The 18,368-nt window shown below is 38.9% G+C and overlaps 1 protein-coding gene and 1 pseudogene across 5 annotated transcripts in view; one reads left to right on the forward strand and one right to left on the reverse strand.

Annotated features, from left to right (window-relative positions):
- LOC105705517 (cyclin-J-like) overlaps window positions 1-10,468 on the forward strand; it is a 28,171-nt pseudogene extending 17,703 nt beyond the window's left edge.
- EVI5 (ecotropic viral integration site 5) overlaps window positions 1-18,368 on the reverse strand; it is a 256,816-nt gene that overhangs the window by 211,725 nt on the left and 26,723 nt on the right. The gene's annotated exons all lie outside the window — the stretch shown is intronic.

The following is an 18,368-nucleotide window of genomic DNA, read 5'->3' on the forward strand; positions in this document are numbered from 1 at the left end:
TGGTGAAACCCCGTCTCTACTAATACAAAAAATTAGCTGGGCATGGTGGCGCGTGCCTGTAATCCCAGCTACTCAGGAGGCTGAGGCAGGAGAATTGCCTGAACCCAGGAGGCGGAGGTTGCGGTGAGCCGAGATCGCGCCATTGCACTCCAGCCTGGGTAACAAGAGCAAAACTCCGTCTCAAAAAAAAAAAAAAAAAAAAAAAAAAAACCACTGAATCATATCCTTTAAATGGGTGCATTGTCCAGGGTGTGTTAATTATATATCTAGAAAGCTGTTTTTAAAAATTTGTTGGCCAGGCACAGTGGCTCATGCCTGTAATCCCAGAACTTTGGGAGGCTGAACTGACGTCAGGAGTTCGACACCAGCCTGGCCCATATGGTAAAACCCCGTCTCTACTGAAAATACAAAAAAAGTAGCCAGGTGTGGTGGTACGTATCTGTAGTCTCAGTTACTCAGGAGGCTGAGGCAGGAGAATCACTTGAACTCGAGAGGTGGAGGTTGTAGCAGTGAGCCAAGACTGCACCACTGCACTCCAGCCAGGACAATGCTTGACAACCCTATTCCTCTCTAATCAGGACTCTACCATATTCCTATCTTCATATCTTTTTCCAACTTTCTTCACCATGTGGCTCTTTAGATAGTCCCAAGTGGCCTCATCTTAATAAATCAGAAGTGATCTAATATTAAGTTCCCCATCTCCTTCTCCATCCACTTCAAGACATCTTATAGCTTAATGTATTTTAACAGCAAACTTATAGGAACAGCACAGAAGACAGACAACATTAAAAACAATACTTTCATGTAGAACAACTCAAAAAAGTATCATGAAAAGATGGCATCTACTGAATGATAAAAATGCTACAGATATCATTTAGTTGCCATCAATAAGAAAGTTACTTGTTTTTTTAAAATCTAGGCCAGATGCGGTAGCTCACGCCTATAATTCTGGCACTTTGGGAGGCCGAGGTGGGTGGATCATCTGAAGTCAGGAGTTCGAGACCAGCCTGACTAACATGGGGAAACCCCGTCTCTACTAAAAATACAAAAATTAGCCAGGCGTGGTGGCACACGCCTGTAGTCCCAGCTACCCGAGAGACTGAGGCAGGAGAATCACTTGAACCCGGGAGGCAGAGGTTGTAGTGAGCCAAGATCGAGCTACTGCACTCCAGCCTGCTGGCATTATCCAGAAAATTTTAACAGGTTTATTTATAATTGTTACAAATTTGAACTGCTGAAATTTAACACTGGCTTGCATTAATGCTTTAGATTGCCACATTTATATTAAAAATTCACACAAAGGCCAGGCACAGTGGTATGCATCTGTATAGTCAATCTCAGCTTCTCAACAGGCTGAGGCAGGAGGTTCACTTGAGCCCAAGAGATTGAGGTTGTAGTGAGACATGATGGTGCCACTGCATTCCAGCCTCAGCAGCAGAGCAAGACTATCCCTAAAAAAAAATTCACACACAAATGAAAATGGAAAACCTGCCCATACCTGATTTCTGTCCCTATTTTTTCCACTCATAATCATATACTAGGTACCTTTTGATCCCATGGGGAAAAAAAAATCTAACAAAAATAAAAGAATTTTTGTTTTTTATTGAAATGTTTTCCACCATAGTGACTTTTTTTTTTTTTTTTTTTTTTTTCTGAGACAAGGTCTCGCTCTATAACCCAGGCTGGAGTGCAATGGCATGATCTTGACTTACTGCAACCTCTGCCTCCCAGGCTCAAGTGATCCTTCTGCCTCAGCCTCCCAAGTAGCTGGGACTATAGGTGTACACCACCACACCCAGCTAATTTCTGTATTTTTAGTAGAAACAGGGTTTCGTCATGTTGACCAGACTGGTCTTGAACTCCTGGGCTCAAGTGATCCACCCACCAGGGCCTCCCAGAGTGTGGGGATTACAGGTGTGAGCAACTGCACCCAGCCCAGAATAGATTCTTTTTTTTTAAATTAATTCAAGAAAGAGTAGATTCTTAAGTACATTCTCCACATATGAGGCATGTTAGTCAAATGACTTTTGGAATAATTGTTACACATTTGGCATGGAGAGCACACAGGTTGCTGTCTTCAGAAAGGCCAACCAGATAGGCCTCGCTTGCCTCCTGCAAAGCACCAATAGCTGCATTCTGGAAGAACAGATCTGTTGTGAAGTATTGAGTAATTTCTCACACCAGATGCCGGAAGGGAAATTTGCAAATTAGAAGTTCAATGGACCTTATAGTGCCTAACTTCATGGACTGCCACAGTACCAGGCCTGTAATGATGAGGTTTCTGCACTCCTCCAGTAGAAGGTACACTCTTGCTAGCAGCTTCTGTAGCTGGTTGCTTCCTGGGTGTTTTACCACTGGTGCATCTGCTGGCAGTTAGCTTTGTACCAGCCATGATATAGAGCTCTCCTTACTTAATCTCCTTCTCCTTCAGCTGGAGCTCCTAATTTTTAACAACTTTTTTTTTTTTTGAGAAAAAGTTTCACTCTTGTTGCCCAGGCTGGAGTGCAGTGGCATACTCTGGGCTCACAGCAATCTCCGCCTCCCAGGTTCGAGGGATTCTCCTGCCTCGCCTCAGCCTCCCGAGTAGCTGGGATTACAGGTGTGAGCCACCGCGCCTGGCCAATTTTTAACTTCTTAAAAGGCAATCATTCTACAATATGAACAATTAAATCTGAGCATTCAGAAGCTTTTAATCTGGATACTCTAACACATTTTTAATAACATATACAAAGTTCAGTTTCATCTATTATTTAACTTTCCAAATGAAGAAACTGCCTTGAATACCTTTATATCCCCAGTAACAAAGATCTTGTCTGTCATAAAGCAGATGCTCAATAAATGTCTCTGTGGAATAAAGAGTAATTTCTACATATATATAGAGTATCTATAAATATATATATATACCTATTTAAGCAGGAGAGTACTAACTACTGAATACTGGTATTCATTTAATTAGCCAAATAATGCTAACTTCAGACAGGGAAAAACTCCCTTCTCATTTAGAGCCCCGAAAGTGTTATAAAATAATGCACTTTGCCAAGCATTCAAAGAGTCACTAAAATGTAGATCCAACCTTATCATACATAATATATATCCTGCTAAAAGTGGGCCCATAGCCTCAGATTTCCAAATATCCATACTAATTCATGTTCACATAACTGCTAAGTTATTCTCTTAAAATGCTCAATCACGCCACCAAAGTTGAGACAGATAAAAATAAGCTCACCATTCAAAAATATAACTCACACAAGAATCAAAACTCGATAAGTAACAGATGAGCACAGCATTAGACCCACAAGCACTTCAACTATTCAAATTACCAAATACAGAATATATAAGTACTTCTAAAATGCTTAAAGCAATTAAAGAATAGTTTTAATGAGCAAGGGACAGGATACAAAGATCATGCAAAATTTTGAAGTATCCAAATGGAACTTATGGATATAAAAAATGGAAATGAAATAGGAAAAAAAGAGAGGTGAGATGTGGGGAAGACAGAGGGATAGAGAATTAAACAGGCTATTACACATAAACAGAAAATCAATGAACTAGAAGAGCTGAAGACATTAACTCAGAAGGCAGCACAGATACAAAGCAATACTTAAGAGGTTTATTTTGATATAAAACCTAGTACAAAATGGTATTTGGTTTACCAGACTAAGTTGTCTTTCATATAACAAGATAATGAAATAATACATGAAAACATAAAAATAAATCAATAATCAAAACTAAAACTAATACTTTCATGAACACGCTGAAAAACACCACCATCATCGCACTACCCTATTCACTCTAGACATTTTAGGGGTCACAAACTCCTTTGAGAAATTCATGCACATATGAACAAAATTTTGCAAATAATTTTTTAACGTTCCTATCATCCCCAGATCCAGAAGTAGAACTCCTGGCCCTCCTTTGGCTATAGTAATAATTGTCCCCATTACCTTTTTCCTCTTAAATTTTTACAAATTATATGAAGCCTATGACCAAATAATAATATTTTATCTGTTGACTTCTTCCTGCGAAAAAGGTCAATTAGTTCTTTCCCCATCTTCCATACCATCAACCTTGCCCACCATAATATACAAACACTTCATACGTTCCATCATCCCCATGTAATTAAAACATATTTTTCTTACATCAATATTCAGTGTATGCATTAACATGACTATGTAACTTTAGTCACAGTTGTTCTATGAGGTATACTCTGATTACTTTTACTTTCTTGGACCAACTTTTTACCTTCCCTGGAGCTAATAAGTGTCTTAATTGTTTAGCTTTATTTGTACTTATTAATTCACCCCCGATTCATCCAATTATATAAATCTCCTCAACATATTCAAGCACATCACACGTGCTATCAATTTTATATTTTTGTACAAGTCCTTTCTGCAACCTTCTAACTTGCTCCACTTTGGACTAGTTACTGTCTACATCTGGTACATAACTGTGATCCCAGGTATTCCTTTCACCTCTCTTGGGTTGGATCATTTCTTTCCTAAGCCCTTTGTCTTCCCTTTGCTCAAAACACTCTTATTTTGGTGGGGTACCTCCTCTACTATCTTCCTGAAAAGGGTTGCATGAGAGGTGAGTTTGAGACTGCATATGTGAAAATGCTTTTTCTACTGTTACACTTGAAAATGACTGCACTGTAAACTCTTAGATTAAAAATAATTTTCCCAGCCAGGCACAGTAGTTCACACCTGTAATCCCAACACTTTGGGAGGCCAAGGTGGTTGGATCATCTGAACTCAGGAGTTCAAGACCAGCCTGGGCAACATGGTAAAACCCCAACTCTACTCAAAATGCAAAAAATTAGCCAGATGTGGTGGTGAGTGCCTGTAATCCCAACTACTCAGAAGGCTGAGTAGTAATCCCAGCTACTCAGGAGATTACAGGTGAGTGCCTGTAATCCCAACTACCCAGGAGGCAGAGGTTGCAGTGAGCCGAGATTGAGCCACTGAATCAAGCGTAAGTGACAGAGCAAGACTGTGTCTCAAAAATAATAATAATAATAATAATAATTTTCCCTTATACTCTTTAAGATATTGCCCTCTATTGTCTTTTCACTTCCAGTATTCTTGTTGAAGAGTCTGAAACTACTCTAATTTTATTAACTAACCCATTTTTCCTTTACTTCTGGGAACTTCTCTATGTTCTCCTTAGCCTCTTAGTTGTGAATATTCAATTAAATGTCTTTTTTTTTGAGCCGAGATCATGCCACTGCACTCCAGCCTGGTGACGGAGTAAGATTCTTCTCGAAAGGAAAAAAAAAAATCATTTTCAGCTGGTAGATATGGCTTAGGTCTGCGATCTCAGCATCTTGGAAGGCCAAGGCAGGAGGATCACTTAAGCCTAGGAGTTCAAGATTACCCCGGGTAACACAGTTAGACTTCATCTTAATCAATCAGTCAATCAACTAATCAATCAATAGAAAAGTACTCTCTAATAGAAATATAAGGCAAGCCACAAATGCAAGCCATATCAGTTATTTAAGATTTTCTAGTAGCTATATTTTAAAAATTAAAAAGGGCCGGGCGCAGTGGCTCACACCTGTAATCCCAGCACTTTGGGAGGCCGAGGACGGCAGATCAGAGGTCAGGAGATTGAGACCATCCTGGCCTGGTGAAACCCCATCTCCACTAAAATACAAAAAATTAGCTGGGAGTGGTGGCACGTGCCTGTAGTCCCAGCTATTCAGGAGGCTGAGGCAGGGGAATCGCTTGAATCTGGGAGACAGAGGTTGCAGTGAACCAAGATCATGCCACCGCACTCCAGCCTGGCGAAAGAGCAAGACTCCGTCTCAAAAAAAAAAAAGTAAAAAGAAGTAAAACAAATGAAATTATATTTTATTTAACCCAATATATTCAAAATATGATTTCAATAAAGAATATGAAGAAATTATTAGTGTAATATTTTATATTCTTTAATACTAAGTCTGAAATTCAGTATGAATTTTACATGTACACCACATCTCAATTCAGACTAGTCACAGTGCAAGAGCTCACTCATCACATGTAGCTATGGGCCTCCATATTAAACAACACAGGTTACAAGAACTCAAAAGTACCAAACGTGTGACTCAAAATTATACCTAAATGTGTGACTAAAATTATACCTAATTTTGGAATATATTTTCTGAATATAATTAGGTATAATCCTCTGTAGTAATACTGTCTCCTTCTCCATAATCTATAAATAAAAATAATCTATTAAGATATAGTTAAGTACTGTCTCTTGCTACATATACCAGCAAAACCCTCAAGTGACAGGACTTGAGGTCTTTTATATTCTTCCATATTTTGAAAAATGAAAAAAAAAAATTTAGCTTCAGTTAACATGCCTAGAAGGAAGTCTGAAATAAAAGTCGTCTATGAAAAAGACTGTATCCTAACCTAACTCCCAGATAACAATAGTCAAGTAAAAGCCACATGCCATAACTTCAGAATCAATGCTATATTCCCATAGCCAGGGTAGCACTCATAGTTGAGAGGCTTACTTTAAGTACTATTCAGAAGAAACAATGTGACTTTACATGCTATCCAACAATGACTCATAATTCAAACATCAGGCTACCTCAGCTTTAGGGATTTAATATCCCTTCTAAATTTTTTACCTCCACCAGAACACTACAAATTTCACTAAACAAATATTTACTAAACATAGGTATAAGGCTAGACATTGAGTGGGAAAATTAGTAAGACATATGGTTCCTGTCCTGTATTCAAATTGCTCACTAGTAATGAAGTATGGAGAGGCAAATATGAAAACAATTACAATACAATGTGACAAATGCTATAAAAAAGTAGGTACAAGATGATATGGAAACACATAAAAGGGAGCAATTCTGCCTCCTTTGGGAGAAGTGTTCGAAGGTATTATAGAATAGCTCTGGTCATACTAACAAAAGATTCTAGCTGATCTGTTTTCCTCCCACTCCATCATTTCCACTCTTGTCATTCCATTGTTGCCATTCTCACATTAATATTTCCCTTCTCCTTAAAAGTACCTAATTGTGGTTGTGGTGGCTCACGCCTATAATCCCAGCACGTTGGGAGGCCGAAGCGGGCAGATCACCTGAGGTCAGAAGTTCAAGACCAGCCTGACCAACATGAAGAAACCTCGACTTTACTGAAAATACAAAATTAGCCAGGCATGGTGACACATGCCTGTAATCCCAGCTACTCGGGAGGCTGAGGCAAGAGAAGCACTTGAACCCAGGAGGCAGAGCTTGCAGTGAGCTGATATCGCACCATTGCACTCCAGCCTGGGCAACAAGAGTGAAACTCCATCTTTAAAAAAAAAAAAAAAAAAAACTAATTGTACAATGACTTTGCTCTATTAATTCCTCCATTCATTAATCCCCTCTTATTTTTATACTTTCAAGTGAGAGTAATATAATTTTTAAAATGGGAAGAGGGAGTTAAGATATGGCATTATACAAACTTTGCAATGTAGACATTACTATCGTCATTCTTTTTGGCCACCCATTATCTAAATCCCCATTTGTATTTTGGGATTTCCCCCTATGAAGAAGTCTAAAAAATACCAGAGACTCACTTTCCCAGTTGCCCTCGAAAATAATTCACAAGCATAGGACCAGGGCTCCCTAATTTACCTAAGTCTCTTTCTCTCATCCATTACTACCAAACTAGTAGTTTAATATATCACATAAGTATTATCTCACGGTTTCTGTATGTCAGGAATTAGAGTAAAGTTTAGCTGGGCGATTTGGCTCAGGGTCTCTCACGAGCTTGCAGACAAGATATTGGCTAGTGCTGTTGTCATTTGAAGGCTTGACTGGGGCTGGAAGAGCTGCTTCAAAGATGGCTTCCTCCATGGTTATTGGCAAAAGGCCTCAGTTTCTCACCATATGGACCTTTCCTTAAGACTGCTGAGTATCCTCATCATGTGGCAACTGGCTTCCCCCATAACAAGAAAGCAAGACAGAAAATATTTACCTGACTTAGCTTCGTAAGTCATTCTGATATTTCTGCAATTTTCAATTGGTTACATAAGTCAGCCCTATTCAATGTGGGAAGAAAGCACAAAAGAACATAAATATACGGAGGTGGAGACCACTGACAGCCACCTGGAGGTTAATGATCTCATGTGACATATGCTCAACACACAAAGTTGAGCAAAAAATGAAAATGTAAAAGGGTATGTTTATATGATATACTAGTTATAAACATATATATAATGTTGCATCTTAAAGAAGATGGGGACTATGTTTACAAGTACATTTATAATGTTTATTTCTTAAGATGGGAGATGTGAACATAAGTAATATTTTTTTTTTATCTTTTTTTTTTGCATCTGAAAGATCCATTATAAAAAACTGATGCTTTGGGTCAGCTGCAGTGGCTCACACCTATAATCCCAGCACTTTGAGAGAATGAGGTGGGTGGATCACTTGAGGTCAGGAGTTCAAGACCAGCCTGGCCAACATGTTGAACCCAGTCTCCATTAAAAAATATGCAGACTCCATGTTTGGGTCCCCTTCCACAAACACTCCCTTCATGGAAGCCATCTTTCTCTCTCCTGGATTTTCCCTCTGGAGTACCCTTCCACACTCTCTTGTGGAAGCCTGTCTTTGCCTCCTAAATTCCATCTCTCTCTCTATTCCCTAACACTCTCATGAACATCTTTCTGTATTCTCTCACTCAGTGTGAGAGTTAGCTGTTTCTTTCTCTCTCCTTCTCCTGTTTCTGTCTCTCTTTTTAAATCACTTTCTACAAAAAAAAAAAAAAAAAAAATTTAGCTGGACATGGGTGGCACACACCTGTAGTCCCAGCTATTCAGGAGGCTAAAGCAGGAGAATCACTTGAACCCAGGAGGCGGATGTTGCAGTGATCATGCTACTGCACTCCAGCCTGAGCAACAGAGCAAGACTCAGTCTCCAAAACAAAACAAGGAAACAAACAAAACCTCAAAAAAAACTGATGCTTTGCTTCAAGGAAATCAGTATTTTTAAAGATATTATTCCTGAATACATTCATTAATACAGCTGTTTTAGAATGACTATTTGGAAGTATCCATAATATATGTGCGTGAACTGACTCAGAAATCTGTCCCAACGAAATAACTCAAATAAGCAAGGATCTACATACTGAAATTAATCACAAAATTGGGAGCTGCCTACCAGTCCTGTAAGAATACGGGGGTGCGCTTCGCCAGAGCTGACACTGAGCTTCGCAGCCAACGACTCTCCGCAGCACCAGCGGGGCCGACGCTCCCTGGCAAAACTGGGGCTGTGAGGGCTGCAGGGCCAGACTGCAATTGCCATGTCTGGCTGAGTGCACCTCAGGGTCCCACGGAGCTGGAGAGGTAGTGATGGAGAGGTAGTGATGGTGAGGAGAGCTGGCTGCCAATATTCACCAAGCACTTGGTACAAAGAGCTGAAGTTGCTCTGCTACAAAGGCTAGTCCCTTCAACTGAGTCTCAGCCAGTATTTTGCTGACTAGACTGTCATTGTGAGTGATCACTTCACACTTTGTCCTTCTACCTAGCAGAGTGCTATTTACTGGAACTGTTTATGGATTGCTATGACATCTCTATTCAGCAGCTGTATTTACCTGCAGTTTCTTAACTGCTTCTAGAAAGTAAATTTGAAGAAAAAGAAGATAGTGTGCCTAAGCTGGAACAGCTCAACGGCCTAGATTGTATAACTAATATGAAGGTAGTATTAACGAAGCAAAATTTGCTACATATGTAACTATTATTAGAAACCCATCAGTGGAAGTGACTTCTGCCTTCCAACAGCTGCCCATTTCATTGAATACGCTCTGTCTGAAGTAGTACACAAAACAGATCTTCATGACGGCTGGCCAAGAATTTGCCTGGAAAAGATTAAACACTACATGGCCAAATACGTAGATTTCCTGGAAGTACTGTTGTAAAATTGCGCCTTTCTAAATTATTCACCTTCTTCAGTAGCTGCTACATGTATGGCTTCTTCAAGGATTAGACTTCGTCTTTCTCCAACATGGCCTGTAAGACTACATTACTACATTACCTTACTGCTTACTCTTGGGATTTCTTACTGCAGTGTACTAAACAGCTATTGACTGCTCATAATAATGATGTGAAAGAAGCAAAGAGAGGATCGGCAGGACCTCGGTTGGCACAACTAAGTGTGTTCCAGGTAGCCTCCCAGCCCTCGCAGGCAGTTCACTTTCAGCAACCTCAGCATGTCCAACAGTCATATAGGCCTCACCACTGTATCGCCATCCTACATCAACCAAGCTGTCTACAGATGGTATCTACCACACACACCTCATCTTACACGCTACAGACATGTCCTCCCGGCTTCCAAACCAGTGTTCAGGGCCTTGGGCACATGTGGACTGATGGTGTTGGGATGTCACTCACTGGCAATGCAGAAGTTAAGCCCTGTCTGAATGTTTCTTATAACCAGAGCTTTCAGACAAATGAACATTACCCTTGTATTACTCCATGCTTTTAAAGGCAATTATGTGTGAAAGTAATAACTGACCCAGACTGCTCTGTAATTGAAGCTCTGGGTAAGCTTTTTGTAAACTTCTGTTCAAAAGTAAAGAGATCCAAATGACATCAGTTCTCTTCAGATACTAGCACCAGAAGACTGAATATCCCTTTCAATGCACCACAAATAGCAGGGAAGACTAAATAAACACTTTGACAATATGCGTGTCAAATTCTGTTACAACAAATCCCTGTATGACAAAAATGCTCAAGCCCTGGCTGATAGTTCAAATATTTCAAAAATATTCAATACAAAGGAAAATTTGGACAGACTCTAATTTGCCATTTTGAGATTTGACCTGTGATAGATTCTGGGCCTAACATTGCCTTATAGGTCAAAAATGAATGTTTATCTTGGACTTGCCAAACAGTTTTTTATGATGTAAAGTTTAAGTTTTAATTTTTGAAGAGGTTTTTTTATTCTACAGTTTTGAGTTTTATTTTTGTTCTATAGATGAAATTTTGACTAAGTTTAAAGTCATGTATTGCTATGCTATACCAATCTGTACAGTAAAAAAAAAAAATTTAGACTATTCTATATAACTTTCTATTATAAATAGTAAAGGTATATGGATTTATGTACTAAAATTAAGGCTGGAGTAGATCTCTTATTTTTAAAAAGAAAAAAACAATCAGGCCAGGTGTAGTGACTCACACTTGTAATCCCAGCACTTTGGGAGGCCAAGGTGGGTTGATCACTTGAGGCTAGGAGTTTGAGACCAGCGTTGCCAACATGACAAAACTATGTCTCTACTAAAAATATAAAAATTAGCTGGGCATGGTGGCACACACCTGTAACCCTGGCTACTCAGCAGGCTGAGGCACAAGAATCACTCGAACCCAGGAGGCAGAGGTTGCAGTGAGCCGAGACTGAGCCACTGCACAATCCAGCCTGGGCAACAGAGGAAGTGATACTCTGTCTCAAAAGAGAAAGGAGGAAAAAAAGTGAAGAAAGGGAGGAAGAAAGGGAGGGAGGGAAAAAGGAAAGGAAAGGAAAGAAAACTTTCCACAATGCCCATCAATCAGAAAATAAGCAAATAAATTATGACATTACCATACAACAGAATGTGATCCAGCCATTAAAAACAACATGGTTCCCAATTTGATGGAGCCAATCAAATATAGGTAAAGAATAAGACATACATACAATATAATATTATTTTTTGATAGGCTATCAAACTATTAACAGCTACCTCAAAATAGTGAGAATGTAGCAAGGGAAATAAAAACAGAGAAAGTAAACTTTCCTACTTTAGAGACTTCTGTATTTAAAATCTTTTAGTATCATGTAAGCCTTCCATAATTTTGTTTTAAAAAGGTGGTTAAGGCTGGGTGTGGTGGCTCACATCTATAATCCCAGCACTTTGGGAGGTTGAAGCAGGTGGATTGCTTGAGCCTAGGAGTTCAAGACTGGCCTGGGCAACATGGCAAAACCCTGTCTCTACAAAAAATACAAAAATTAGCCAGGCATAGTGGCACACACCAGTGGTCCCAGCTACTTGGGAGCCTGAGGCAGGAGGATTGATTGAGTCTATGAGGTTAGAGGCTGTAGTGAGCCATAATTCAGCCACTGCACTCCAGTCTGGGTGACAGGGCAAGACCCTGTCCCAAAAAAAAAAAAAAAAATCTGGTTAAGACAACAATCAGGCAGACCATATGCAAAATGTTAATGCAATAAAAACTGAAGAAAGAACTCAAATTATATATATATATTCGAATTACTCCTGGGATTTCTTACTGAAGTGTACTATATCAGAGATATAGGCAGAGACATGAAGAAAATACATTAAACTTAAAGGTTATGTCAAAATACTAAATTTGGGGTCCGAGAAAGTCCTTTCTCTTTTTTCTAATTATCTCCAATGTGATTATATAAAACTTATAATTAAGGAATGAGATCCACACATCAAAAAAAAAAAAAAAAGGTGAAAAATGATCAAGAGGAGAAAGAAAAAAAAAGACACTAGACAGCAGCCTAAAGAAGATAAATGCTGACTGACGTAATTTTGTTTTTTAAAGTAATTCTTGGCCAGGTGCAGTGGCTCATGCCTGTAACCCCAACACTTTGGGAGGCCCAGGCAGGCAGACTCCTTGAGGTCAGGTGTTTGAGACCAGCCTGGGCAACACAGTGAAACCCCATCTCTACTGAAAATACAAAATCTTAGCCAGGTGTGGTGGCGCACATCTGTGGTCCCAGATTTAGAAGGCTGAGGAGGGAGGATTGCTTGAGCCCAGGGGAAGGAGGTTGCAGTGAGCCGAGATCGTGCCACTGCACTCCAGCCTGAGCAACAATGAGATCCCATCTCAAAAAAAAAAAGTAATTCTTATGTGTAAATGTTTTCATTATAAGTGATCCATATTTTTGGGAAAAAAAGAAACCAAGAAGAAAATTTAATTGTCCACAAACTCACTACTCACATAATCAGTGCTTTTTGTGAAAAAATGATGGTGCATGAACAAGAATATAGAGAGACACCTAAGCCTCACTCAGAAGTAAAACTGTGAACTAGCCACAAGTCCTTAAGGGTTTCAAATAGACTTTTTTTTTAAAAGTGTATTTATAGTAAAACATATAAAATTTGCCATTCTGATTATTTTTAAATGTATGATTCATGGCATTTAATACATTCACAATCTTGTGCAAACATCAGTATTCTTTCCAAAACTTTTTTATCATCCCAAACAGAAACACTATATCCACTTCCCTTTCTTGCACCCCTGGGTAAACTCTAATCTACTTTCTGACTCTATGAATTTGCCTATTCTAGATATGTAATAAAGGTGGGATCATACTTGTATGATTATATACAAAACTAGCCTTTTCTGTCCATCTTATTTTACTCAGCATAACATTTTCAAGGTTCATCCATGTTGTAACAAGTATCAGAACCTCATTCCTTTTTGTGGCTAAATAATATTCACATTCATACATATACAAACACCTCCCACATACATTTTGTCTATGCATTTATATCCATGCTGATGGACATTTGGGTTATTTCTACCTTTTGGCTCTCATGAATAATGCTGCTATAAACATTAGCATGTAAGTACCAAACTGAGTTTTAATAGTTTGCTCTGGCTGAACTATAAAGAAACACAGTAAGAGAAACTGACATAAGCATTTGCCACAATAAAATTCAATAGACTATAAGACATTAACTTTATGATTTTAATATAATACTTCTGATTTTTCCAAATTTTCTTAAATATGTATTATTTTGCATAAATGAGGGGGAATTAATTTTTATTAGAGTCGTTTGTCATGACAAGATAAATATACTCTAATCTGAAAAAATATAGAGTAAGGAAATAAAAACGAGAGAACAACACAATGCTGAACATATCAGGAGATCATTACTGAGGTCAGGATTGCAGGTTAGCAGCACCACTGAGAAGGGAGCAGAGTTAGAGCCTAAAAGCATCTTTTTTTTTTTTCTGTTCAGAATAAGAGAAGGTACTAATCTGCCCTCCATAATGAAGAGCACAGCAGCTAGTATACACCAAACAACAAAAGTTGGCTGAAAGAAGCTGGGCACAGTTGCTCCTACCTGTAATCCCAGCACCTTGGGAGGCCAAGGCAAGAGGATCACTTGAGGTCAGTTCAAGACCAGCCTGGCCAACATGGTGAAACCCAGTCTCTACTAAAAATACGAAAAAATTGGCCGGGCGTGGTGGCTCACGCCTGTAATCCCAGCACTTTGGGAGGCCAAGGTGGACGGATCATGAGGTCAGGAGTTCAAGACCAGACTGGCCAACATGGTGAAATCCCGTCTCTACTAAAAAATACAAAAATTAGCTGGGCAGGCGGCTTGTGCCTGTAATCCCAGCTACTTGGGAGACTGAGGTAGGAGAACTGCTTGAACTAGGACCCGGAAGGTAGAGGTTACAGTGAGCCGATATTGTGCCACTGCCCTCCAACCTGGGCTACAGAGCGAGACTCCATCTCAAAAAAAAAAAAAATTAGCTGAGTGTGGTGGCACACACCAGTAATCCCAGTTTCTCGGGAGGCTAAGGCAGGAGAATTGCCTGAACCCAAGAGGCAGAGGTTGCAGCAAGCCATGATCACGCCACAGCACTCCAGCCTGGGCAACAGATTCAGACTCTGTCTCAAAAAAAAAAAGGTAGCAGAAATGATTAATAAATGGATAATTCTGTAGACCTCTAAGCTCTACTATGTCATATTTTTTAAATTATTTATATTTTTAGTCTCAAATTGACTATTAAAAGCATCTCAAGTTTCATAGTAAGTTTTATAGAAACCATAAACTCAGGGGGAAATTGGCAGGTAGGTGAATGGCAGGTAATTATATCTCAGGGATCGTTATTTAAACTGCAACTTTGCTTAAACAAAATTACAAACTAAAGTGTACTAACTTATAGCATGATTTTTTTTAGTGGGTATTTGTCTATTTGTAATGCCAAATGTATCCAGAGTTCTTTTCTTATTTGCTTCCAAAATAAATAGCAATATATCAAATTGAGAAGTACATCCTAAAATGTTTGCTCAAATTTCAAAATGCTGTATCAACACAAATATAAAAGGTCATTAATTTGTATCTGTATACATCATTATGTCTCTCTCTTCAAGGAGTTTTCAAGGAGTTAAAAACTCTGAGCCCATAAAAAAACCGATATATAAGTGAATTAATATGTGGAAGGTTAAAAATAATATTTACACCAGTTCCAGTAAGATTTTTTTAAGAGATGGTGTCTTGCCACATTGCCCAGGTTGGTCTCAAACTCCTGGGCTCTCGTAATGCTCCCGTCTTAGTCTCCCAAGTAGCTGGGACTAACAGATGTGTGCCACCACACATGGTTTCATTCTAGTAAGATTTAAGGTTGGTACAAGTATCTTATTACAGTAGGATTTACAGCTGGTACAAATGTAATATCTATCTTCAATCTTTTAACAGGTTATAATAATTGTTGTTCCAACTCTGTAAATGGGAATAAACACCCATGCAATGTCTTGAGTGTTATAAGTATTATCAATAAAAATGGAATACAGGTTTTAAAACATATCCAAAAAGAAGATTTTCAAGTTATGTCTTTCACTTATTTAAGCTAACAACTATCAAAGAGAGAGTACCAGCTTCAACAGAAATAAAAAAACAAAAGAGTAGGAATTACAGAGAAAAGGGAAAAAAGAGGAAATAATGTTAACACCACAGACGATTATCTTTTCTTAGATGTCTATATGGCATGTTTCTCCAAGTTAATGTTTTCTGTAAGCATATAACATATTCCTATTTCTCTCTGATCCTTCCTGCCTTACAGCTAAATTTCAGGAAAGCAAAACTTGTATACAATGACACATTACTCCTGCCACTACCACCATCATTTACTATATCCTTTATTATGTGCCAGGCACTGTGACAAGGCTTTAGATTTATTATCCTATTTAATCCTCACCATAACCCTGAGATAGATTTCACTGAAGCTTATAGAGGTTAAACTACTTGCCCAAGATCCTTTAGCTAATTAATAAATCATAGAGCTAAGATTCTAAACATTCAGCCCTAAAACAAACGTCCTGACAATTATAAATCTCTGGTAAGAAGGTAAGCTAAAACTAACTGTAGAACATAAAAATCAAAACACAGCACATCAGAGTATGTCATGACCCTGAGGATTTTCTTGCCTGCCTGAAACTAATCTTATTACCTATTTAAGAAATTCTATTAACTAAAGTATTACAGTGAAAATTATATTTGAAAATGAAATTGTGAACATGCAACATGAAAATTCCTAATTTCTCTGAAAACAGTCTATTGTAGACTATATTTAATCTTTTTCTCCTATATCTATGTAGTAATACCAGTATTTTTAAGAAGGTCTTAGAGAGGCAGGTAAAGAAGGAGAAGTTACTTACTGGGTACAATATACACTATCTGGGTGATGGCTAACTAAAAGTTCAGACCTCACCACTACACAATATAACCATGTAACAAAAACTGCACTTGTACCCCTAAATCTATGAATAAAAATTTAAAAAGGGGGGCTGTGCAAGGTGGCTCACTCCTATAATCCCAGCACTTTGATAGGCCTAGGCAGGAGGATCCCTCGAGTCCAGGAATTCAAGACCGGCAACCACAGCAAGACATGTCTCTACAAAAAAATTAAAAATTAACCAGGTGTAGTAGCACAAGCCTGTGGTCCCAGCTACTCAAGAAGCTGAGGTGGGAGGATTGCTTGAGCAGGGAGGTCAAGATTGCAGTGAGCCGTGATCACATTACTGCATTCAGCCTGGGCAACAGAGTGAGACCTTGTCTCAAATAAATAAAAATATAAAATAAAAATGTTTAAAGGTCTCAAGAATATAAATTTTTTTTTATAATTTTATATTAAATATAAACCCTATAAGCCCAAATAGAAACATTTGAAATTTTCCTGACTTTAAAATTAATATTTTGAGTCAGGCATGGTGGCTCATGCCTGTAAGCCTAGCGCTTTCAGAGGCCAAATTAGCCAGCATGATGGTGTGTACCTGTAGTACCAGCTACTTGGGAGGCTGAGGCAACAGGATCACTTGCACCCTGAAGTCTCAGGCTGCAATGAGCTATGATCATGCCACTACACTGTGGCCTAGGTGATAGAGCAAGACTTTATCTTTAAAAATTAATTAATTTAATTTAATTTAATTAACATTTTGGGCTGGGCATGGTGGCTCACACCTATAATCCCAGCACTCTGGGAGGCCCAGGCGTGAGAATCACTTAAGGCCAAGAGTTTGAGGCTACAGTGAGCTATGATCATGCCACTGAACTCCAGCCTGGGTGACAGACGGAGTCTCTTAAAAAATAAATAAATAGCTGGACGCAGTGGCTCAAGCCTGTAATCCCAGCACTTTGGGAGGCCGAGGCAGGTGGATCACGAGGTCAAGAGATCGAGACCATCCTGGTCAACATGGCGAAACACCGTCTCTACTAAAAATACGAAAAAAAATTAGCTGGGCATAGTGGCGTGTGCCTGTAATCCCAGCTACTAAGGAGGCTGAGGTAGGAGAATTGCCTGAACCCAGGAGGCAGAGGTTGCAGTGAGCCGAGATCGTGCCATTGCACTCCAGCCTGGGTAACAAGAGCGAAACTGCGTCTCAAAATAAATAAATAAATAAATAAATAAAAGTTGCATGAAAGGAAACCTACCAACTTCATAAACTATAGCAATAGTTTCTTAAAGGCTGACTCTAGGCAAACTGCCTATTAGCCCTGCTCTGCAAGTTAGAAAAAAATTATAAAAAATATATAAAAATTTTTTTGAAAAAGAATAGTTTCTTAAAAAAAAGAAAGGAAGAAAAGAAGATGAAAGAAAATTAATAAAGAAAAGCAACCAATGGCTACCACATCATAATTGCATGCCTATATCAGAGCCAAATGGAATTTTACGAAGGGTAAGAGAAACATTAAACTAAGTTGGTTACAAGACTTAAGTTTAAAAAAAATGATAATCTACTGTAATCTCAGCACTTTGGGAGGCTGAGGCAGGCGGATCACAAGGTCAGAAGATTGAGACCATCCTGGCTAACACAGTGAAACCCCATCTCTACTAAAAATACAAACTATTAGCCGAGAGTGATGGTACATGCCTGTAGTACCAGCTACTCGGGAGGCTGAGGTAGGAGAACCAATTGAACCTAGGAGGAAGAAGTTGCAGTGAGCTGAGATTACACAACTGCACCCCAGCCTAGGCAACAGAGACTCAGTTTCAAAAACTAATAATAATAATCTAAATACAAAATGTCAGGTTTGTGATTTTTTTTTTTTTTTTTTTTGAGACTGAGTTTCGCTCTTGTTACCCAGGCTGGAGTGCAATGGCGCGATCTTGGCTCACCACAACCTCCAGGGTTCAGGCAATTCTCC

Source organism: Aotus nancymaae, unplaced genomic scaffold (assembly GCF_030222135.1).
Source record: "Aotus nancymaae isolate 86718 unplaced genomic scaffold, 86718_ANA_hifiasm-v0.15.2.pri h1tg000122l, whole genome shotgun sequence".
NCBI classification, from domain to species: domain Eukaryota; kingdom Metazoa; phylum Chordata; class Mammalia; order Primates; family Aotidae; genus Aotus; species Aotus nancymaae.